The following is a 13,623-nucleotide window of genomic DNA, read 5'->3' as shown; positions in this document are numbered from 1 at the left end:
TAGATGATGAGTATGTTTGTAGGGACAGAGTATTTCTCATAACATCAATAGGATGTTTTCACCTGATATTGGGTCCGTCCCTTCTATCGGCTCTAACCAGTAATGGCCTTTCCCCCTGTCGGGGTTAGATTGAGCTTGACTCATGACACCTGTCATTCTCCAATGGGACTACTATGTTAAGAGATTGGATAGCTCGAGTACTTGAGCAAAGGGCTTGAAAAGGGCTGCTCAAAATATCCATATCGGATTATAGTGCCCCTCTTATCTAACATAATATAGGAATTGGCCTTCAACTGATTTACAAAATTCCAAAAAAAAAATAATTTTTAATGATTAAACAGCGCATTATGAATGCTTACAAAAGGGATTACAAAGAAGCACGCATAGAATTTATTTACCAAACCAACAATTTAAAGTCAACATTCAATGAATAACAAAAATCTATTTAAATATTTCAAACCCAAATTATTTGTCTAAGAATTATCATAATCCAATGTTTACATTATTCATTTACGACAGAGACTACTGTTGAACATTTTTAAATAATTACGTCATATAAATCATCTTTTACGGTCATTGAAAGCGAACAACTTTTGATTTTAGACAAAAATGGTATAAAAGATTTGAAAGTGATAACAAAAAAAAAAACTATTTCCAATTATATATTTGAGGCAGCCATATATAAGCAGTCGTAAATACTTACAATTCAGTTTATTCACACCGAAATGGTATTTGAAATACATAAAGAGATGACAGTGAATAATTTCAGATTCAAATTGGCAAAAGATTTTTAACGCTTTTAAGAGAAATCCAGTGGTAAAACTTTAAAAAGAATGTTGGCGTTTTATATAGACATTTTTATAGATTAATGACCCTTTTGATTTAAATTTTAAATTAAAGAACTAATTGGCTTTCAAATCGAATTTCTCTTTTTACTATTTAAATATTTATTTAGTTAATTTGTTTAATTTCTTAACAGATCGGTAAAGTTTTTAGTTTTTAATAAATATTTTATTATTGAATTTCCTTTTTCAATGTGTGAGAAATATTTGACATTCTTCATTTAGCCGGGACACACCTCTCGCTACCTTTTAACGGTTGCGCGATAAGGAGTGGAATTTCTTATAAATTTAATCGAAAACCAAAAATAATAAATTTGAATACAATTCAATTTAATTTAATAGTATTCACTGTACATATAAGTTCCTTTCCGTTTCTAAATATAGAATTACCAAACAACAGGTTTATTAAAATATCAAAAAACTTAATAAAGTTAAAAAACATAAACAATAACAACTTCAACTGCGTCTACAAACAGCATTAACAATCTCCCAGATACCAGATACAATTACTTATGAATACACACACACATTAAATTGCAAAACTATTCATAGATTTTGTTACTTTTGTAGTAGAAAAATTTGCGAATGACTCACTTTTGTTTGGGAAAATTTGTATTTTTTCCTACAAAAAAAAAAGAAAGAAAAATTATTTGTTAATAAACCATAATGGAAAATCCATCATTGTCTGGAGATACTGTATCGTAAACACTATCTTAAAGATATTATGAAAAATTGTTTTAAATTACAATTGAGGGTGGAATGTTAGTCAAATATTGATGTAATGGAGAAAAGTTATCATGGTGGGAAAATTTGATTATAGAGAGGGAGTTTTTATAAGAAACCATAAATAAGTTTCATCAGGTTTGATTTCAATTAAAAAACTATTATTGCGAAAGTTTATAAATCAGAAAAAGTTGATAATGACTAAAATGATACCTTAAATATTTGCTATTTCATAAACGTTTTCTAACAAAATTACATGTGTAGAAGAGCTAAGGAGGCTCTTAATACGGCCTTAAGCTGGGCTCAACCGAGAGGCCTCAATGTTAATCCGGCGAAGACAGAAATCTTTCCTTTCACAAGAAAGACAAAAACTTCTACGTATACTGAACCTTGCTTCCTGGGCAAGAAGATACCGGTGACACACAAAGTTAAGTACTTATGTGTAATCCTTGACCGGAAATTAAAATGGAGATATCACATAGAGGATAGGATCAACAAGACACATCGGTTCTGGGCGATATGTAGGAGAATATGTAGCCTGATCGCACACCAGACACAGAATATGTCGGAAACTTTGAAACGCTGATCCCAGATAGAATGTCTTGGTCAAGCGGAACACTAGAGCAAATACCAGTAGGAATCCGTTGTTACACGGATGGCTCTAAATTGGGGGACAAAATGGGCCTGGGGTTCTATATTGAAGACCCAGAAACAGAAATATACTACAGTTAACCTAATCATAACACAAGCCTACAGGCAGAAATCCGAACCATAACGGAATATGTAATAAGAATAAATATGGCGGCCACAGACCTTAATATATTTACCAGAAGGTAATTAGGGTGATATCGGGTGATAGAATTAAATCTAAGACCGTATTGTATTGTAAGAAAGCTTTAATCGAATACTCTCCCAGAAGTAAGGTTTACATCATATGGGTACCAGGCCACTCGGAAGTAGTCGGCAACAAAAGGGCGAATGTAATAGCATTTAAGGGAAGGGAGCTCGAGGTAGTTAACGACGCAACAAAAGCTGAACTAAGACTAAGATCCAAGTTTCATGGAAGTGATGTTATTCCGGAAATAACATTCCTGACTAACACTGATTAAAAAATTCTTAGGAATTTCGTCCAGGAAACTGAGTTTCTGAACATTTAATAATAATACATTCAGTGAACATATACATTCATGAAAAGGTGCGCCCGATAATGGCCTAGGTGTATTTCTTCGGATTTGATATATTATACATCCTCCTATCAACTTAACCTTTCTAACAATACCCTCGGAAATCATACTAGTCAAATAGTACCCTTTGTATGATACAATATGTAGGCTGGATTCTTGCGGAACCAATGTCAAAGATTTAATACTCTAGTTATTCTATACTCTTCTTTTCCATAGTAGGATATTGTATTTTAAATAATTATATATGACAGAAGATAATTTTAACATAACATACAAAACTGATCAATCAACTAAAATCAATATTCCATCACCGGCAGAGCTTAGGTGGCGACAAAGTCAAGTACTGAGAAAGTAACTTCTTTAACGTTTTGGGCATATAGTTCAAAACTGTACAAGGTATTGGCAGCCACTCACATAATCCTTAAAACCCCAAAATTCTGAAAAATTTAGTTCTATGAAAGAAAAGATCTTTTAATAAATATACAGTAGGGTGTCCCGTGCAACACTTCTTTGGAGGAATACCTCTAAAATTTCGAAAATTTTGACACCAATATCGATAAAAAGCAAAAATAATATGCCTCTCCAACCCACTAAAAATCATTTTGTGGACCAAAAATTAAGATTATTTTTCCCGTAATAAACGCCAAATTACGGAATTTTTGAGGGCATTGTCACCCTGCTCTATAAATTGTTTTGTAATGGACATACAATCATAGGCCTTCGAAACCCGATTAGCATTTTCCACATTCAATTGCTTAGAGCTTCAGAGCATCATGAGCAACTCGATCAGCCTGGTATAATCCTTCCGTAATGTAAAGACAGTCAGAGTAATGGAAGCTGTCCTGTCTAGTAAGTCTGATGGATTAGCGACCATGGTAATACTGGCGCTTACCAAGCTCATGCTAGACTTCAAGTAGTCGTAGTCATAAAAGCTACAGAGGCACTCAAACCTGTGGTCTCTTCCCGAGTACTCATGTTACCTTTGGAGGTTTTTTATTATTATACAAGTGTATTCTGAGTCCTTATATATAGCGGAGTTGATTAAGCTATGACCGTCGATCTGTCTGTCCGTCTATCTGTTGAAATAAAGTTTTTGATTTCCAAATACCTTCAGACCCCAAATCTTCAACAATTCTGTCAGGCAAGCTTTCAAGAGGTTTCCTATTTAAAATCAGTCCATAAATAACAGAGTTATGAGCAAAAAAATTCGAGACAACCTTTGAAAATTTCAATAAAAATTAAAATATAAAAAAGGGACTTTTTGGTACTTTTCTATCATCAAATGGTACTTTTTGAATTTTCTATGAAAATTTGATTGATTTCATTGAAAATGAAAACCTATAAAAGGGTATTTTTTGGCACTTTTTCGTTCTTTAACTGATACTTTCTGGGTTTTCTATAATATTGACCCCAGAAACATGAAATTGAGCGAGGTAAATGGGAATCTAAAAAAGCGGACTTTTTGATAAATTATCGTTCTTCAAAAGTACTTTTTGAATTTTCTATAATATTGCATATAGAAACATAAACTTAAACATTTATAGTCCTGAGTGAATGAACACCTGAAGAAAAGAATTTATTTAATATAGAAAAGATTCCTTTTATGAAAACTAAATAAACGAAAATTTCGTTAAAGAAATGTCCAGAGATATTTTTTCGCTCACAACTGTTTGAAAACTCATATTATTTCCATGAGTACGCTTAAGTATTTGTGTTTAATGTTGTACAATTTTAGAGCAGACAAATGAGTTTGACCAAGTCTATAAGACTAAATGTAGTCTATTTATTGAGTATATCTTTGGATTTTCTTTTCAATTTACATTCATAAGTTACAATTGTTCCACATTCTCAGGCTTGCTGAGTAAATAAAGGGGTATTTGTGACATATAAATTGATCGATTATGGCGATTGAAAAGTGGACAGGCTACTCTGTTCTCTCAACGATCATACACCCAAGAAAACAATAGATATACAAAACATTTTTCTTTGAAGGTTTCAAAAAACAAACTTTGATTTTTCATTACTTTTTAACTAACATTTTCTTAACGAGTGTACTCTCACGCCCAAAAGACCCAAAAAGGCAATCGATATTTCTCTATCAGACAGCAAATGCATTAAGACACAAAGAGTGCAGATCATTAAGCTTGGCATACAACCAACCGACTAACCAGCCACCATTACCTTAACGACATGTGCTATCAGTTAGTTGGAAGCAAATGAAGAAAAAATGCAGGAGAAGAAAAAAAGCCGGTAATAAAGAGATCGCATGTTTATAAAATTAATTTCACTTCATTTTCATCACATTCATCTCCAACTCTATTATAAGCAAATAAAATACATAAATATTTATGTAGATATGGACAAACTAACTGACTATTCGTCTGTCTATCTGTCTATTAGTCTACGTACAATTTATGCATCCATCTTCATTTGAACCACAAAAAAAAACTATTATAAGAAATTCAGAGAGAGAGAGAGAAATAAAGAAAAAACATTTTTCATTACTTTTAGATAATTGGGACTTTCAGGGTTTCGGATTTTATTCGCAAAAACGTAATTAGGGGAATTTTGTTGATTATAAAGCACAGTGGGAAATTTGTATCGATCGTCATTGAAAAATTATACATTAATTAAACTTGGTGCCTATATGGTCCATCAAACATTTTTCTCCTAAATTGGGGGACAAAGTTGGCCTGGGGTTCTATATAGAAGATCCAGAAAGAGATAAGATATTACCTAATCACAACAATAGCGTCCAGGCAGAAGTCCGAGCAATAACAGAATGTGTAAATTGGTTTAGAATAAATATGGCTACCAGAGGGTATAATATATTTACCGATAGGGCTATAACAGATGATAAAGTTAAATCTAGGACCATACTGGATTGTAAGAAAGTTCTAGCCGAATACTCTCCCAGAGGAAGGAGTAGTCGGCAACGAAAGAGCGAATGTAAAAGCTTTAGGGAAGGGAGCTCGAGATAGTTAACCTGACGGACGCAAAACCATTTGACGCAATGAGAGCAAAATTAAAAATGTGGATGAGAGAAACACATAAATCCTCTTGGAGTATTGAAACGGTGGATAGAACCACAAAGATCCTATAATGGTACGACTGTGGGCACAGCTATACAAAATTGGTCGTGCGGTTTCAGACAAATGTTGAGCATATAGAGAGGACAGTGAAACTCTGCAGAACTTTCTTTGCCAAGCTTTCGCGCGCAATTAGATTCAAATATCTTTGGAGTGATATTATTCCGGATATAACATCCCTCACGAATACTTATTGGAAAATTCTTAGGAATTTTATCCAGGAAACTGAGTTTCTGAACATCGGACGATAATACATTCTGTGAATACTATATAAGGTTTTTGTTTTTACGAACAAACATTTGCCTTGAAAAGGAGCGCGAAATAGACCCGATAATGGCCTATGTGTATTACTTCGGATTTGATTTAGTTACATTCTCCTATCAACCTAACCTAATTTCTAGCTCTTAAATGTTGCAATCTATTTATTGCCCATTCAATTGGCTAATTTAAAGTCCAAAATATAGACTAGATTATAGTCAATATTATAGACTGGTCTATAGCTCAGACTATAGGCTAAACTTTAGTTTGAACTATTAACTACATTCCAGACAATAAACTAAGCTATAGTTCAGAATAGATTATACTATAGTCCAAAGTATTCACTAAATTAGTTCAGACTATAATCCATACTATAGATTCAACTATTGACCAGTCTATTCATAAACAAGTCTATAGTCTATGGTATAGAAAAAACTATAATTCAAACTATAGACTAAAATATAATCTAGACACTACAGATTAGATTACAGATCGGTCAATAGTATACACTGTAGACTTTACTATATTTCAGATTATTCACTAGATTATAGTCCAGTTTGTTAACTAGACTAGACTATAGTCCAGATTAAAAGTTAGACCCCAGACCGGACTTTAGAGTTTAGTGCAATATATAGACTAAGTCATAGTCCAGACTAGACTATAGTACAAACTATAGAATAAAGTCTATCCCAGACTATTTGGCAATATAAAATGTCACGATCTATTGTTTACTCTATCGACAAGATTATAGTCCAGAATATATAATAGCATATAGTCAATATTATAGATTGGTATATAGCCCAAACTATATATAGACTAAACATTAGTTCAAACGAAAGATTAGACAGTATTTCATATTATAGGCTATAGTAGATTATTGAATCGATATTAAACTATAGCCCAGACTAATGACTAAACTAAAGTTCAGACTATTCATTAGACTGACTATTCACTTGACTATAGTCCTGACTGGAATAAAGTTCCGAACATAGACACTACGCAACCAACCATTTCTGCTAGATAACTCGAGAGAGGTTTGGTGTACCAGATATGTCTGATACACCAGATATAGTTTCTTCCCCCGACATAATTATTCCAACATCTCTTAATTCATATAAAAGTTATGACGTAATGTCTCGCCATACCATTTATTACTACTGACATTCGAGGATTAGTTTTGATTTAGAATACCCTACGATCAGGTTAAACGAAATTTTTGTTCCAAATTATACATAATAAAGTTGGCAGCTCCTACTTTATTATATACAAAAACAGGCATTAGTCAAATGGGGTATAAAATCGAACAGCAAGTAGATTTGGCAGAATTGCATTAGCTATGGGTCCAGCATTGACTCCAGACTAACCGATCTGTCGTTCCTGGCCCATTATTCCGACAGTTGAAAAAGCAGAACTTATTGCTACACAGAGAAAACAGATTCGTTGTCACAACCGAATTTGTTTCCAATCGAATTAGGTCGGTTCTACGTACTATCTTGTGATTCGATTGCAGTTGCCGAATATTTCTTTTGCTTTTACTACATTTTTAGAACACTTAGTGGTTCTTACTACCGAATTTTCGATTATAGTAAGGGTAATTGTAGTGTAAAAATTCGGTACACCCAACTAATTAAAAAAATAATTCGGTGAGAAATACCGAAAATATCTTTTTTAAGGATCAATTTCAATTTTAAATTTTTTATATAGATTTTTTTATTTATTTATAGCAAATTTCAAATGTTTATAAATACATATGTACATAAAAAAGTATAAAACGTTTTGTTAGATCTCACTTCTTAACATAACACAAGAATTTTAAAATTTAAAACTCATCTGCATTCAAATGTTTATTTCAACTGATCTTGCCTTATCCATGTACGATGGTATATTGTCATTCAGGTTTCGCGCATTGAACATATAGCTAAAGCAGAAGCACATACATATGTAAATGTTTGTAAGTAATGGATTGATCCGTCCAGCCACAAAATTTTTTGAAAGGAAACATTATTATTTCTGCTAATTTGGTACAGGGAAACGTTTTTCATTCACTTAAAATTATGCACCTCAAAACCGTCAGCCAAAATAGACTTTTTTATTCTTAAATTTTAATAGATTTTAATTTTATTTATGAATAAAAAAAAATTTTTCAATAAAAAATTTAAAATTGTTTGTTGATTGTTTCTTTTTATTTTTAGAACTAATTATTTTTAAAATGTCAATAAAAGTTTTTCCGTTTGAATTATGTAGTCGGTTAGAAATACCGAATAAAGCTTTATTGTAATCAAGATAACCGAAATTTATAATCTTTCGGTTGGAAATACCAAATCAGGCTTTACTGTGTTTATGATAATTGCATATTTTATACTGTTTATAGAAATATGGAGTTACAATAATTAATATCTTCTTTTAATACTAAATATATAAATCTAACCGTATGTTTAATTGTATGTACTGATATTTACAATTACAAGGAACAATTATTAATTAAAATATGGTTATACTTGACGAAATAATAAAATAAAAGTTTAAAAAGCTCAAATTGGTCAAATTAACTGACTTAATGATTATGTGAACCTTAATTCGATTATATTTATGTTATTTCAGTTCTCATTGTAAAAAATTAGTTAAATTTAGAGATTTTTAATAATTGCAATTAATATTTATTTACAGTAACTAATTATTTGTAGCTCTAATCGATTTCCGATCGATCTTTTTTCTGTGTGTAGATTTCCGTCAAAACCTGGAGTGCAATTTAATTGCCGAAAAGAGCTGATCTAATAGTAGTTCCAAACTACATACATACACAGAGAAAACAGATTCATTGTGACAACCGAATTTGTTTCCAATCGAATTCAGTCGGTTCTCACAACTATGCCATAATTCGATTGCAATTACTGTAAAATTCGTTTACTATTACTGAATATATGGTGTACACAACTATTTTAAATTATTATTCGGTAATCTGGATTGAAATTATCGGTATACGCAACTGAAATATTATTTATTGAAAACCAATTTGTGGATTATGTGTATTTTAAAATAAATTTTATTTTGTTTAAAACATTTACAATAAAATATGAATATGTATGTATGTAAATACAAACTTATAAATATAAACCAGCAACATTTCCCTTCTTGTTTTGAGATTTTGATGGTATGTACTTGGGATTTTGCTCTTCATACTGTCCAACATTTCCAAAGCTACCTTTCCACGCACACAATAGATTTTAAGATATATAATGGACTAAACATTACCTTTTTTTATCAGCATTAAGTTATCTTCAAATGTAATTAGATTTTTTTTAAATTATAAATTCGTTTTATTTATTTATTTTTGTTAACGTCAACTATAATTATCAAATAATCGGTTGTGAACACCGAATTTGGTTCCTTTAACCGCAATAGTATTTTAAATAATTTTCCCAATTGATAATTGGTTGCAATGATCAATATTTTTTACTTTCTACTGATTTTCGGTTACAGCGACTAATATTTGATGTTTTAAAGTTTTAATCCTAAATAAAATTCGGCTGCATTTACTGAATTAACAAAAGAATTTAATAACCGATACAATTCAGTTCAAGTTATTGATTTGGAAATTGTTAAAACCACAATTCGATTATTATTATGGTTTTTTAATACTGAGTATAGAAAATCGGTTAATTATACAGTTTTTCAATAACAGCGATACAATTTTAATTAATTTAACTGAATATTTATCATGGTAACCGATTTCCAATCGATCTGTTTTCTGTGTGTATGAAATTAGGTGAAACCTTCATTTATTAATGTTCGTAAACTGTAGTGCTTCAGTGATTTGGACTTGACCGATATTTTCTATTTATTTTTGTTTACAAGTTTTAATTGATTTTCTTTCTTTCCGTACGTTTAATGTGAAACCTCTAAACAGCATCTTGAAAACCACAGAATAGTACGCTTTTGAATGTATGTACGTAAAAAAGTATGTATGTACTTTACAAGTAGAAAGTAAAGTAAACCAACAGACAACCAGATAAACAGTCGGACGGATAGACATTCATATTCGTCTGTGGTTAGTTGAGATAAATAAACTTCAAGAATTATAGGTATGACTCTACACAAATCAACTGCAAATGAACAAAAAAAAAAAAAAATATTGAAAAAAAAAAGCAGAAAAATGAAACACATAAAGCATTCAAACAACATTTGTAACGACTAACTGACTGACAGACTGGCTAACTGACCATTTGGTTTGGTTTTAATTTCTCCAAAAAGCAACAACTACAAGCAAAACTGCAGACAAATATAGAGAAGAAAACTGAAAAAAAAACTCCACTTTCCGTATTCAGACAAAGGCGGCCAATATATGAAGACCAAGAAAAAAAGAAAAGAAAAATTTACTAAAGGAACGTCCAACAAAACAATGCTCATACTTGTTCATTTAGACATTCCATCAATTTACACTTAATTGCAACAATATTTTTCACAACATCATCCATTCAAGATACCGATCAACCAACCACCAACCAGTCATCATCCAGGCAGCTATTTATTGTATAAACAATAATTGTTCGAGTATGAATATGAATTTTGTTGTTAAATTAAACAATTTCATTGAATTGTTTTCATTTTTTCTTTCTTTAAACTTTCTTAAACAAAAAAAGCCTAAAAAGTTGTATAACTTTTAATGGCCCGATCAAGTTTTTCAAATTGTTTAGTTTTTTTGTATTTTCTTTTGTGATTTTTTTTTTGGAGAATAATGTACCAGGAGTGTCCAGTACTAATACTTGATTGTAATTATGGCTAAAATGAAAGTGTGACGTTAAAAAAAATACAATAAATGTGATTGATATACGGTACTTATATGAATATGTACAATTTATTTTATATAAAAATGGGAAAAAACTAAATATGCTCCGATAACAATTAAACATGTTTTTGAGCGAAAAACCCTCCAGCTAGCGTTGACAACTTTAATAATTTATCTTCAACAAAATTGCGTTAAAAGCATTTTAATTACATTTTGATAGATATCTTGGTGATGAAAAAATAAACAAAAGTTTGGATGGGTCTGATGGGAGCAATGCCCGCTTACATTAGCCAAATTTTATTTAACACACTTATCGACTATTTCAATAAAGTTGAACTGTTAATATCAAAACATTGCAAGAATTAAATATTAATTTATTTATTAGCGTTTATAGGACACGTCATCAATGTATACTGGACACATTGGAAGGTTATACACAATCATCGGACCTGACTGATAGCATACCAAACACAGAATATGTCGGAAACTTTGAAAAGCTGATCCCAGATAGAATGTCTTGGTCAAGCGGAACATTAGAGCAAATACCAGTATAAATCCGTTGCTACACGGATAATTCCATATTGGGGTACAAAGTGCGCCTAGGGTTCTATATTAAAGACCCTGAAACAGAAATATACTAACCTAATCATAACACAAGCTTCCAGTCAGAAGTCCGATCAACAAAGGAATTGGATTAGAATATGTATGGCGCCCACTGGGCTAAATATATTTATCGACAGCCAGAAGGCAATTAGGGCGATATCAGGTGATAGAATTAAGTCTAAGACAGTATTGTATTGTAAGAAAGCTTTAACTGAATACTCTCTCAGAGGTAAGGTTTACATCATATGGGTACCAGGCCACTCGGGAGTAGTCGGATACAAAAGGGCGAGGATAATAGCTTTAAAGAGAAGGGAGCTCGAGGTAGTTAACCTGACGAATGCAAAACAATTTGACGCAATAAAAGCTGAATTAAAAATATGGGTGAGAGTGTACCATAAGGCCTCTTGGAATAATGAAACGGTGGGTAGAACTACAAAGATCCTATGGGGTGACCTTGATGAGAGCAAGACGAGAAATATCCTCAAAATAAGTCTGAGGTTAGTATGATAGTACGTATTCTGAGTGGACACACAGGATTACGAGCACATCTATACAAAACTGGACGTGCGAATTCAGATGAATGTAGAGCATGTGGAGAGGACAGTGAAACTCTGGAGCACGTTCTTTGCAAGTGTCAAGCATTCATCGAAGTTAGATCCCAGTATTTTGGAAGTGGTGTTATTCCAGATATGTCTGACTAATACTGACTGGAAAAATCTTAGGGATTGCATTCAGTGAACTATTTTTTTCTTAATGAAAAGGAGGGTCAATCCAACATGCTCGCCACCAGCATGGATTCCGTAGGAGGCACAGCACCACCTCAGCATAAACCGCCATAACCACTTGGCCTTGTGAAAGGACACTCCTATTGGCGGTCGACTTATAGAAGGTCTCCGATACAGTCAGCCATACCACACTCTTCTAGGACAACCTGCAGTTCACCATGCCATGTGTGAATTATCTGTGTGGATGTCAGCCTTTCGATTAGTTTAGAAACAAGTCTTGAAACCTGAAACTATCATCAACGAAAGCTTCAGCAACTCTGGAGTTGCACCACCTGGACTAAGAGACCAGAAGTTGGTTAATGATTATAAGTGGGAAAAGTGGGTAAATCACCTAAAAACCTGTAACCTCACCTCCAGAGCTAGCAAACTGTGGTCTACTGTCAGATCTCTGTCGAACCCAGCCAAACACGTTGATAGGGTCGTGATATCCTTCAACGGAAACACCATATTTTATAGTGCACTCCGACAGAGACAAGGCGAAAAGAGCATCGTAATTAAGGTACACGATCTTCGAGTCAGTAACAGACCATATGTTTTTACAACGAGCGAGGTTACGAAGGTTGATGCTGAAAAATGTGGATGAGTTGAGTACCTTACAAAAATCCTTAATTTGTTAATATCAAACCTAATAATACCCGAGGTCTGAAAATTGGATATATAGTTGTTGAAAAGTGCAAACCAGGGAGAATCTTACAGGCCTATCTCCCTCCTGTCACCAATTGCCAAGACATCTGAGGCACGATTTCTCCCGGAATTGTAACAACCCCTACATCCAGTAGGTCATCAACATGGATTCCGGGCAATAGTTTTACCTTTGCCGTTTAGTAGGTCTAGAACTAGATGTGACAGTCGATGGCGAAAAAATCCCGACTGTATATCACCCCAAAATACTTGGTGTCACACTGCAATCTGCAACAAGATACGAAGTAGAAACAAGGTACTCAAGTCTCTAGCCGGCAACACTTGAGGAATGGAAAAGAAACCTTGTTTACTACCCACCAAACGATTGGCCGGTGAGTGGTAAAATACTCAGCGACACACAATGGAAGAAGCTTCAAAGCTGTCAAAACGCAGCACTTAGAACAGTAACAGCCTGCAATCAAATGACGTCTGAAGAACACCTGCATGACGAGACGAAGATGCTTTCGGTCATGGAACATAACATCATGCTGTCAAAGCAGTTCCTATTGGTATGTCATCGGAGGGGCCACCAGAAACACCATCTAACGAAGTTAGAAACCCTCCCCCCGGGGCATGTCAGGAAAGATCTTCGTCTGTATGAGAGCGACATCCAAGAACACCTGGATAACATAGATGATGAAAGCTCATACAAGACAGATTTAAATACTATCC

General features: G+C 33.0%; 1 protein-coding gene across 2 annotated transcripts in view; it reads right to left on the bottom strand.

The window, feature by feature from the left end:
- The window catches only part of LOC119604468 (LHFPL tetraspan subfamily member 3 protein), a 35,790-nt gene that overhangs the window by 12,285 nt on the left and 9,882 nt on the right, over positions 1-13,623 (bottom strand). The window contains exon 1 of one of the 2 annotated variants that reach the window (XM_037957105.1): positions 1,437-1,457. The exons of the other annotated variant lie outside the window; for it this stretch is intronic. The gene's annotated coding sequence lies outside the window, so the exon portion shown is untranslated. Of the gene's footprint in view, positions 1-1,436; positions 1,458-13,623 lie in introns of those variants that run through there. 2 annotated transcript variants of the gene reach the window in all.

The sequence above is a fragment of the Lucilia sericata genome, unplaced genomic scaffold, assembly GCF_015586225.1.
Source record: "Lucilia sericata isolate MDLA Ls3-8-SP2 unplaced genomic scaffold, ASM1558622v1 Contig000397F_arrow, whole genome shotgun sequence".
Taxonomy (NCBI): domain Eukaryota; kingdom Metazoa; phylum Arthropoda; class Insecta; order Diptera; family Calliphoridae; genus Lucilia; species Lucilia sericata.
The sequence above is the reverse complement of the archived record's forward strand: the minus strand, read 5'-3'. Positions and strand labels throughout refer to the sequence as shown.